The 9,769-nt window shown below is 45.2% G+C and overlaps 1 pseudogene; it reads right to left on the bottom strand.

The window, feature by feature from the left end:
* Positions 1–8,148: 8,148 nt before the first annotated feature.
* Positions 8,149–9,247, bottom strand: LOC123058176 (cytochrome c oxidase subunit 3-like; annotated as a pseudogene).
* Positions 9,248–9,769: the final 522 nt, after the last annotated feature.

Raw genomic sequence — 9,769 nt, 5'->3', positions numbered from 1 at the left:
CCAGGCCAGTGCTCCTCTGAGTGTTGGTCCAACCTGTCAGCCGCCGGTGGCCATCAAGGGCAACTCTGGGTTGGCCTACCGGAAGTTTGGACAATCCGGTGTGCCCTGAGAATGAGATATGTGCAGATCCTATCGGGATTTGTCGGCACATCCGGGTGGCTTTGCTGGTCTTGTTTTACCATTGTCGAAATGTCTTGTAACCGGGATTCCGAGTCTGATCGGGCCGTCCTGGGAGAAGGAATGTCCTTCGTTGACCATGAGAGCTTGTGATGGGCTAAGTTGGGACACCCCTCCAGGGTTTTGAACTTTCGAAAGCCGTGCCCGCGGTTATGGGCAGATGTGAATTTGTTAATGTCCAGTTGTAGAGAACTTGACACTTAACTTAATTAAAAAAGCATCTACCGCATGTGTAGCCGTGATGGTCTCTTTTCAGCGGAGTCCGGGAAGTGAACACGGTTCTTGTGTTATGCTTGAACGTAAGTAGTTTCAGGATCACTTCTTGATCACTTCTAGTTCACGACCGTGCATTGCTTCTCTTCTCGCTCTTATTTGCGTAGTTTTAGCCACCATATATGCTAGTGCTTGCTGCAGCTCCACCTCACTACCCTTTCCTACCATAAGCATAAATAGTCTTGATCTCACGGGTGTGAGATTGCTGAGTCCTCGTGGCTCACAGATTACTTCCAAAACCAGTTGCAGGTGGCGTTGATACCAGTGCAGATGACGCAACTGAGCTCAAGTGGGAGCTCGATGAAGATCGTGTTCGTTGTGTTGTTTCGTTTCCAGTTGATCAGTAGTGGAGCCCAGTCGGGGCGATCGGAAATCTAGCATTTGGGGTTGTCTTCTTTTATTTTGGTTCCGTAATCGGACCTTGATTGTATTCTGGATGATGTATGTTTAACTTGTATTTGTGTGAAGTGGCGATTGTAAGCCAACTCTTTATCCCTTTCTTATTCAGTGCATGGGATTGTGTGAAGATTACCCCTCTTGCAACAAACCTACCATGCGGCTATGCCTCTAAGTCGTGCCCCGACACGTGGGAGATATAGCCGCATCGTGGGTGTTACACTTAGCTAATAATTTCTTAAGATCAGATCTATCATTGCAAGCTAAGAAGTCTCTAGCAGTTTCTTCATCCATAACATAACCCTCAGGCACAACAGGCAATTCATATCTAGGGGGAGAATCTTCATCATCACTTTCATCAATATTATCAGTTTCAATAATTTCATTCTCTCTAGCCCTAGCAAGTTGTTCATCAAGAAATTCACCTAGTGGCACAGTAGTATCAAGCATAGAAGTAGTTTCATCATAAGTATCATGCAAAGTAGAAGTGGGATCATCAATAACATGCGACCTATCAGGATCAATAGCATGTGTAGGTGTCATAATTTATTCAAAGCAGAAGGTGAATCAAGTGCAGAGCTAGATGACAGTTCCTTACCTCCCCTCGTAGTTGAGGGAAAAATCTTGGTTCTTTGATCTTTCAAGTTCTTCATAGTGATCAGCAGATACAAATCCCAAGTGACTCAAAGAATAGAGCTATGCTCCCCGGCAATGGCGCCAGAAAATAGTCTTGATAACCCACAAGTAGGGATTGCAACAGTTTTCGAGGGTAGAGTATTCAACCCAAATTTATTGATTCGACACAAGGGGAGCCAAAGAATACTCTCAAGTATTAGCAGCTATGTTGTCAATTCAACCACACCTGGAAACTTAACATCTGCAGCAAAGTGTTTAGTAGCAAAGTAATATGATAGTAGTGGTAACAGTAGCAAAAGTAATATTTTTGGTTTTATAGTGATTGTAACAGTAGCAATGGAAAAGTAAATAAGCGAAGAACAATATATGAAAAGCTCATAGGCATTGGATCGATGATGGATAATTATGTCGGATGCGATTCCTCATGCAATAGTTATAACATAGGGTGACACAAAACTAGCTCCAGTTCATCAATGTAATGTAGGCATTTCCGAATATAGTCATACGTGCTTATGGAAAAGAACTTGCATGACATCTTTTGTCCTACCCTCCCGTGGCAGCGGGGTCCTATTGGAAACTAAGGGATATTAAGGCCTCCTTTTAATAGAGTACCGGACCCAAGCATTAACACATAGTGAATACATGTACTTCTCAAACTACGGTCATCACCGATAAGTATCCCGATTATTGTCACTTTGGGGTTAACGGATCATAACACATAATAGGTGACTATAGACTTGCAAGATAGGATCAAGAACTCACATATATTCATGAAAACATAATAGGTTCAGATCTGAAATCATGGCACTCGGGCCCTAATGACAAGCACTAAGCATAGCAAAGTCATAGCAACATCAATCTCAGAACATAGTGGATACTAGGGATCAGACTCTAACAAAACTAACTCGATTACATGATAAATCTCATCCAACCCATCACCGTCCAGCAAGCCTACGGCAGAATTACTCACACATGGCGGTGAGCATCATGAAATTTGTGATGGAGGAAGGTTAACACTGCTAGGGAAAAGGCTAGCAGCAGCGCGGGTTCTAGGTATATCAGTAGCGCGGGGACCGGCACTACTAATAAGGCGCTACAGCAAACACGTAGCAGTAGCGCGTGCGCACCCGCGCTACTGCTATACAAGTGTAGCAGCAGCGTGCTTCATGGAAGCTCAGTACTTCTAATTGCTCTAGCGCACTTTGCCTGGACGTGCTACTGCTACTGTGGCGATGCTGCTAACTTTTCTCCACTCGCTACTGCTAATTTTAGTAGGGTTTTTTCTGCATATTTGTTTTGTATTTGAATAGGCTTTAAACAATAATCTTTAGCATATGATACACATACAAATGTAATCATAGCATATACATACAAATAGTCTCATCAAATCATGTCATCATCATAATCATCATCCAACACAAAGTGGTCTCTCGTCATCATCTCGAAAATAGTGATACAAATCTCGATTACTTGCAACTACACCGTCATCCATCTAAACAATGGTATACGCGAGAAGAGCTATCACTTTGCGTGAACCTAAACTAACTACTGGATGTCGCTCGGAAACCGGAAACCGGTACACCTGGGCCTGACATTCTGGACTCTCGTCGTATACTCCCGGCGTAGCACTTCTTCACCATCGATGATCTATACACCTGCATCGTCACATGAGTCGATGATATGCAACATATATAGTTGAGCAACAGAAAGAGACAGACTTGGCAAAAATAGAAGCAACATATCATAAGCATAAATAACAAAGTTCATCGTACCCAAAATGCCTTAACTAAAGTGATCTTCACTAGTCGAGGAGGACGGTTTAATTACATCACAAATAAAGTTTTGTTGTGCATAATTCAAAGTTTCATCATACAAATAGTATGGACTAAACGGACACATTGTCAAATATTGACAATCACTCCATGTCGTGCCATCCATCCAAGTCAGGGAGATAGTCCCCGAGCTTAGTGAAAGGCTTCAGGTCGAGACGCTAAGCTTGGAGGCGTGTTTGGACGTCTTCCCGCGACATTTGTCCTTCTTTGTAGAACATCCCTGCTTTTTGACGACCTCCTTCATGATGATTTGGGCAAGTTCGTGCTGGATGTGATAGAACTCAGCTCGAAGTCGATGATCCTCGATATCTCCTAAGTTCTTTGCCCATTGCAGAATATGGGCATCACCGGATGTAGGTGACATGCGAAGGTTCTGGTGATCCCGTCTGTACTCCAGCATCTGGTGTAGGACATAGAATCCATCATTAAGAGAATCACTCGGTTGCTGGATGCAGCAGAAGTCGGTCTTATGGCCGAAGGCGGGCCTGCCGTCATTTTTCTTCTTGTCCTTGACCTCTCCACCCTGTGCGCCGTAGTAAAACATAGCACTGTCGAGAATAGACTTGATGTGGGTGTAATTCTTTTTGTTAATGTTCTTCGATGAGTCCAAGTAAAGAGCATGGGAATATCGGGGGTAGAGGATGATGAGGACGGCGCGCCCGCCGCTGCGCAAAATAAGTACACCTCAAATTAATTAGCCTCCACCATGCAAATGAATGATTGAAATCAAAGGAAGGATATCCACGCGGATGACTTACATGGGATGATAAGGCATGAGAATCGCCTCCTTGTCCTTATTGGCGAGCATGAAATTGACGATGTAATCCCTCACATATTCACAGTGCTTTGCGCAGACTCTCAAGAAGGCCACGTGCATGAAGTACGGGTCAGCGACACAAATATAAGGTATCCGCTCAACCCCGATGAGGTAGTTCATGTGCAAAGCATAAAGGCGGACAAACACAAAATCCATCTTCTTCAAATGAAACATGTCGAAGATGTAATCGAATCGAAGGAAGAACTTCTCCGCGGGGAATGTGTCGACATACGACAATCCCTGCGGCACGTTAACCACGTAGAGTGGGTATCCTGTATTTTTTGAGGCGATGAGGCCTTTCTCTATCCGCAGCACATCGTCATGAAGTCTCTTTAAATCGCCGAATCTGGCCTACAGCGCTGCTTCAGGTAGGATTGGTTGACCGGGGATATGCCATTTTGCCGCACCGGGGATATCTATACGGTCTTGAACCCGAGGCTACTGAGGCGGCTGGATCACAGAAGCAGCTTTTTTTCCTTTCCTCGGTCTCTTCCTAGACTTCTTTACTACCGGAAGGTTGTCCATAATACGTTCAGACTCCGAAGGCGGAAATTCAGGCACCGACTCATGAGGCTCAAACCCTAAGTAGGTGCCAGTATTGACATACTGTTGAGTGTCATCTCATCCTCATCTATGGCGATGTCACCAGCGACTAATGGAGTAGGCGAGGTGTTGATGTACATACCTAACTGCATGCTCATGGGTGTGCTCCCAGCCGCATCCAGACGAAGCAGACTCTTTGGCCACAACAGGACCCACCCATTGCAACAATCACCAAGCCGCCGCGGGGTCTCGTCATCATCCCCCGCTAGTACCGGAGGAGCCAAATTCTTGTGGGCCGGTTTGACACTGGCCACGGAAACCTTGAAGACTTCCGGGGGGATCAGCCGACTGTGGAAAATGGTTCCTTTGGCTCCATTATCGTCGCCTTCCCCACGTCCACCTTCTGGTCGCCGATGGTGTACAATATGGTGCACGGGGTTTCGTTGGCCTGCAAAGAAAAGTCTGCGACGTGAGACATCCGAAAGGCAACGAAAACGGGAGATTATACATTTATTTAAGGGGGCCAGTGTGACGGATACTGTGAGGGCGTCGAGCTCAGCCAAAGACGAAGCACCGCCGAGCACGTCCGGTGCCAGAGCCAGTGCCGGAGCAGGTGCGGAAGCCGGTGTGGAAGCAGGTGCAGGAGCAGGTGCGGGAGCAGGTGCAGCAGCCGATGCGGGAGCAGGTGCAGGAGCAAGTGCAGGAGCCAGTGCCGGAGCAGGTGCTGGAGCAGGTGTAGGAGCCGGTGCGGGAGCAGGTGCAGGTGCTGGTGTAATGCTAGTCGAGCTGCTCCTGAGGAAGTCAGCAAGGGGAAAGTCCGCTGCATTTTTTTCTGGATTTTGCCTGCTCCAATTGAAAACGGCCGAAACCAAGGTAGTAGACATATCTACAACCACCTGTTTTGCGGCAGCTACCGTTTTTGTGACTGTCCCAGATGATGTCTTTTCAACCGCAATCTCAACCTTCTTGTCGATGTTTTCTTCATTTAACCTCTGTCTTTCCTTTCTCTCCTCCATGGTCTCACGGTAGTACTTCTTCCACGTGGCGTCGTCTCCGACACCGTGCACGCGTCCATACGACAGTTGAGTCTCCACCGAGAGTCCTTTCAATATGTTCAACGCCCGGTTGAATGGAGTGTTCCACTTGGGCCTCACCAACGCCTCAGACGGCGAGTCGCTTTCGGCCGCAATCCTGTGCTGCTCTCTCTGCAAAAGGCACAAGGATCGTTTACAAATATGACTATCATGCAGTCGAATTGATCAGAAACTAAAATTACCAGCAGTCTAATGAACTCCATCGTGATTGCGTTCTTCTCGAAAACCTTCTTCACTGGGTCCCAACAGTGTCGGGCCCTGAGGACGTCACGCTCCTGCGGGACGGTGAACTCCGCCAAGGGGTCTGGCATGCCCAGACTCGCGGCTTCCGCGTCCTCCTTGGCCCATATGGACCTCTTCCCGCCGTAACCATGGCTTCCGAGGTGGTGGCACCCAATGTTCTTCTGTTGAAGCCCCTTCATGTACTCTGACTTTTTTTTTGGCATCTTCGGCCTCGCAAGCCGCCTTGAATATTTCAAAATGCTCTGCCGTGATTATCGGATTATCCTTTACAATCTCGGATTAGGGTTCCTTTTCGTTGAAGATCCGATATTTCACCCTTGCTTTCCAGGCGGCCAACGCGTCGCTAAACTTGCTCATGGCATGTTTGTTTATCTTCTTCATTGCCGGTTCCTTATCTGGATCTTTATAATCCTTTTCATTCCGGCCCGGGAACAAGAATATCTGGTGCAACTTCTTTAGGAGGGCAGGCCTCATATTATCAAACTTGTTTAGTTTCCCATCGTCGATGGTGGCGGTTGTCCGTATGATGTAGCCAATTTGATTGTCGTAGCACGCACGTGCTTCCTCGGGCGCGTTTGGCTCAAAATTGCCATTATCCACCTCCGTGACCACCAGTCTAGTAGTCTTGAGCTTGTTAGGAAGTCGTCGCCTCTTTGCTTTCGGTTCTATACCGGCTCCGCTCCCTGAGGCAGCGCCTGTCTCAGTCTCAGCGCCGGTGTCGATGCCGGTCTGAGTCTCAGCGCCGGTCTCAGTCTCAGCGCCGGTCTGCGTGTCAGTCTCAGTCCCTGATGCGACCGGTGGGCCCGGCAACAACATCGGTTGATCATCGACAAGGCTCAAAAATTCGTCCGCCGCCAGGGAGACGTCGTCGCAATCACCAGAACCCTGTCCTTCATCATTGCTAGCCATGTTTCCTATGATTAAATCTAGTAAATTAATTCTAGACCTAATAAAATGAATAATGACATAAAAGGCCTATGTTTTGCAGGAACGTTGACTCCTTCCTAGTGTGGCAAATCCCGGGCACTCGATATGTCCTAGTTTGTAGCACAAGTCATGCTGAAATTCACGGAAAATGTCGGCATGACCTTTGCTAAAAAGTGGACAAATCGAGAACCTAAAATTTGCCGGAACGGAAATGAATCAACATTCCGGCAAAACATAGGCCACTCAGCTTCATTCCCTGGAAACAACAAAAGGCCACTTGGGCACAATCGAACCACTTCAATGTCGATTATGATCAATGAGCAAACACAATTTAGGATTTTTCATGTATCATGACCACTTCAAATTTGCATCTCGTAGTGTTTGACACTTCAAGAAAATCTACACAAATCTCATGCTCTCTGAAACTCAATTCAAAAACCAAATATAAATGGATGAACCCTAGAACTCAAATTATGAACCTATAACTCAAATTATGTCCTAAATTTTTGTCCTAATAAAAATTCACTAAAAATTAAGAACCTACTAGACTTGCAACACTAATAGAAATTTATATTTTTATATTGATTTTTTCTCCAAACTAAATCCTACCACCCTAGTTGCGGGATGATGCATTACGGAACGAGTAAAGAGACTTGCCGGTAACGAGATTGAACTAGGTATTGAGATACCGATGATCGAATCTCGGGCAAGTAACATACTGATGACAAAGGGAACAACGTATATCATTTTGTTGTTTGACCAATAAAGATCTTCATAGAATATGTGACCTCGACTTCTTCGTTTCTAAAATGCAATGGTGGAATCATTACTCCAAGGCAGGAAAAATTGACCATTTCTAAGTAAGTTCAGCTAGCGTCACCCCGAAGGGAGAAATAGATCTTCTTGTCCAGATGCAGGAAAATAAAGCAATAAGAGATCTAGCAATGACTATGGTCCATAAATCATTTCCTTGGTGGCATTTCCCAAACTTGATTTCCTTTTTATGCACCTGATACCTAATCGATAACGAAGCTGAATGGCTTTTTTCGGTCCAATTCCATCCATTTTTGTTGAGGCAATTCTGACTTGTTCATCGGGAAGTGATCTAGCTCCTGAGATATATGACATTCTTTATCCTTATCTTTTCCTGGTCTTCTCGGCTGGAATCTACAATCTACACCTCTCCAAACACAATATCTTGAGTACCCGGAGAAGTTCTCTTTGTCTTCGAGCTTTTATTCCTCAATCCACTTATTCGTTCCCTTCTTTCATATACCTCCCCACCAATAGATAGAGACAAATGGGAATAACCGAACCAAGTCTACAAAATGCTAGTACCATGCAGCTGCTTCAAAGCCAATGCGATGCTTCTTGGTCAGATGACCAAGATATTGGCGAATACCACATACGATCAAGAAAAGAGTACCTATAATCACATGAAAACCATGAAAGCCAGTTGCTAAGAAAAAGGTAGAACCATAAATACTATCCAAAATAGTGGAGGGTGCTTGGTAATATTCCATTCCTTGAAAGCCAGTGGATACTAGAGCCAGTGAAACGGTTGCTACTAAAGTGTAAACTGCTCGTTTTTCCTTCCCCGCGAGTATAGCATGATGAGCCCAAGTTACGGCAGCTCCGGATGAAGGGAGAATAGGGGTATTAAGAAGAGGGATTTCCCAAGGATCTAAAACCCCAATCCCTTTTGGGGGCCAAATACCTCCGATCTCTACCGTAGGTGCCAAAGAAGAATGAGAAGAAGCCCAAAAAAAGCAAAAAGGAACATAACCTCCAAGACTATGAAGAAAATAGAACCATATCGAGGTCCTAATTGTACAGCTTTTGTATGATGCCCTTCCAACGTGGATTCACGTAGAACATCCCGCCACCATACGAACATGGTATAAAGGAGAAATATTAGGCCCAAACTGAGAAGTGTTGCACCCCCTTGAAATGAGTGCGTGACATCACACCTCCTACGGTGGTTGCCAAAGCTCCGAGTGAACCCGAAATAGGCCATGGACTTGGATCTACCAAATGATAAGAATGCCTCTGAGATTCAATCATAAACCACTTTGCCCCAGTTGTATCTAAACCCCCCTTCACCCCCATCCCCTAAAGTGGTAAAGAAGGAGGCTCTTTTTTGTCTCATTAGGACAAACAAATAGGAAGGGATAGTTCTTTCATTGCATTGATAGAAGTGAGACTATCAAAAGATCTCTCTATTATTTAGAGAAAAGAGTTGGCGTGGGTTCTACCAACGAAACGAAGAAGTTTTGGATTGGTTTTTATCATTCGGAACCCTCTCCGTATTAGTAAGAAAAACACACCTAGACTCTTATTTCAATGGTGGGAACAACCTCAGCGGCGTGAACATGAACAATCCTTCTATGCAAAATTTCATGTTAGGAAGAATAAGAAGAATCTCATTCATGTGATCATGCTAACAGAAGAGCGGATCCAATACACATAAGACTTTTTGTCAGGAAATTCCTAATGTAAATGATGAATTTGGGATGTCATGCCCCACAAGTTAGTTGCCCAAGAGCTCCCTAGGAGGGCAGTCTACCACAAGATAGAGTTTGATCCTGGAGCCAAAGCCCCAACCCCTCCATTTTAGGTTTTTATCTGGAAAGAATTTCAGGAAGTCATATCGGCCAGATAAGCCTCTGACGACTCCATATTGTTTTTTCCCCTGTTTTCTTTCAGAAGAAGCGGGAGCCATTTTGCATTGAAACTCGGTATCAGCAGAGTCATCTCCTGAGAAAGACTTCTTTCTTATTTATACAAGATTTCAGAGAACATAGTGAAGCCCTCAAAGTGCTAACAAAGTC

This window comes from Triticum aestivum, chromosome 3A (genome assembly GCF_018294505.1).
Source record: "Triticum aestivum cultivar Chinese Spring chromosome 3A, IWGSC CS RefSeq v2.1, whole genome shotgun sequence".
In the NCBI taxonomy this organism is placed as follows: Eukaryota; Viridiplantae; Streptophyta; class Magnoliopsida; order Poales; family Poaceae; genus Triticum; species Triticum aestivum.
This window is presented reverse-complemented; position numbering and strand designations above follow the sequence as displayed.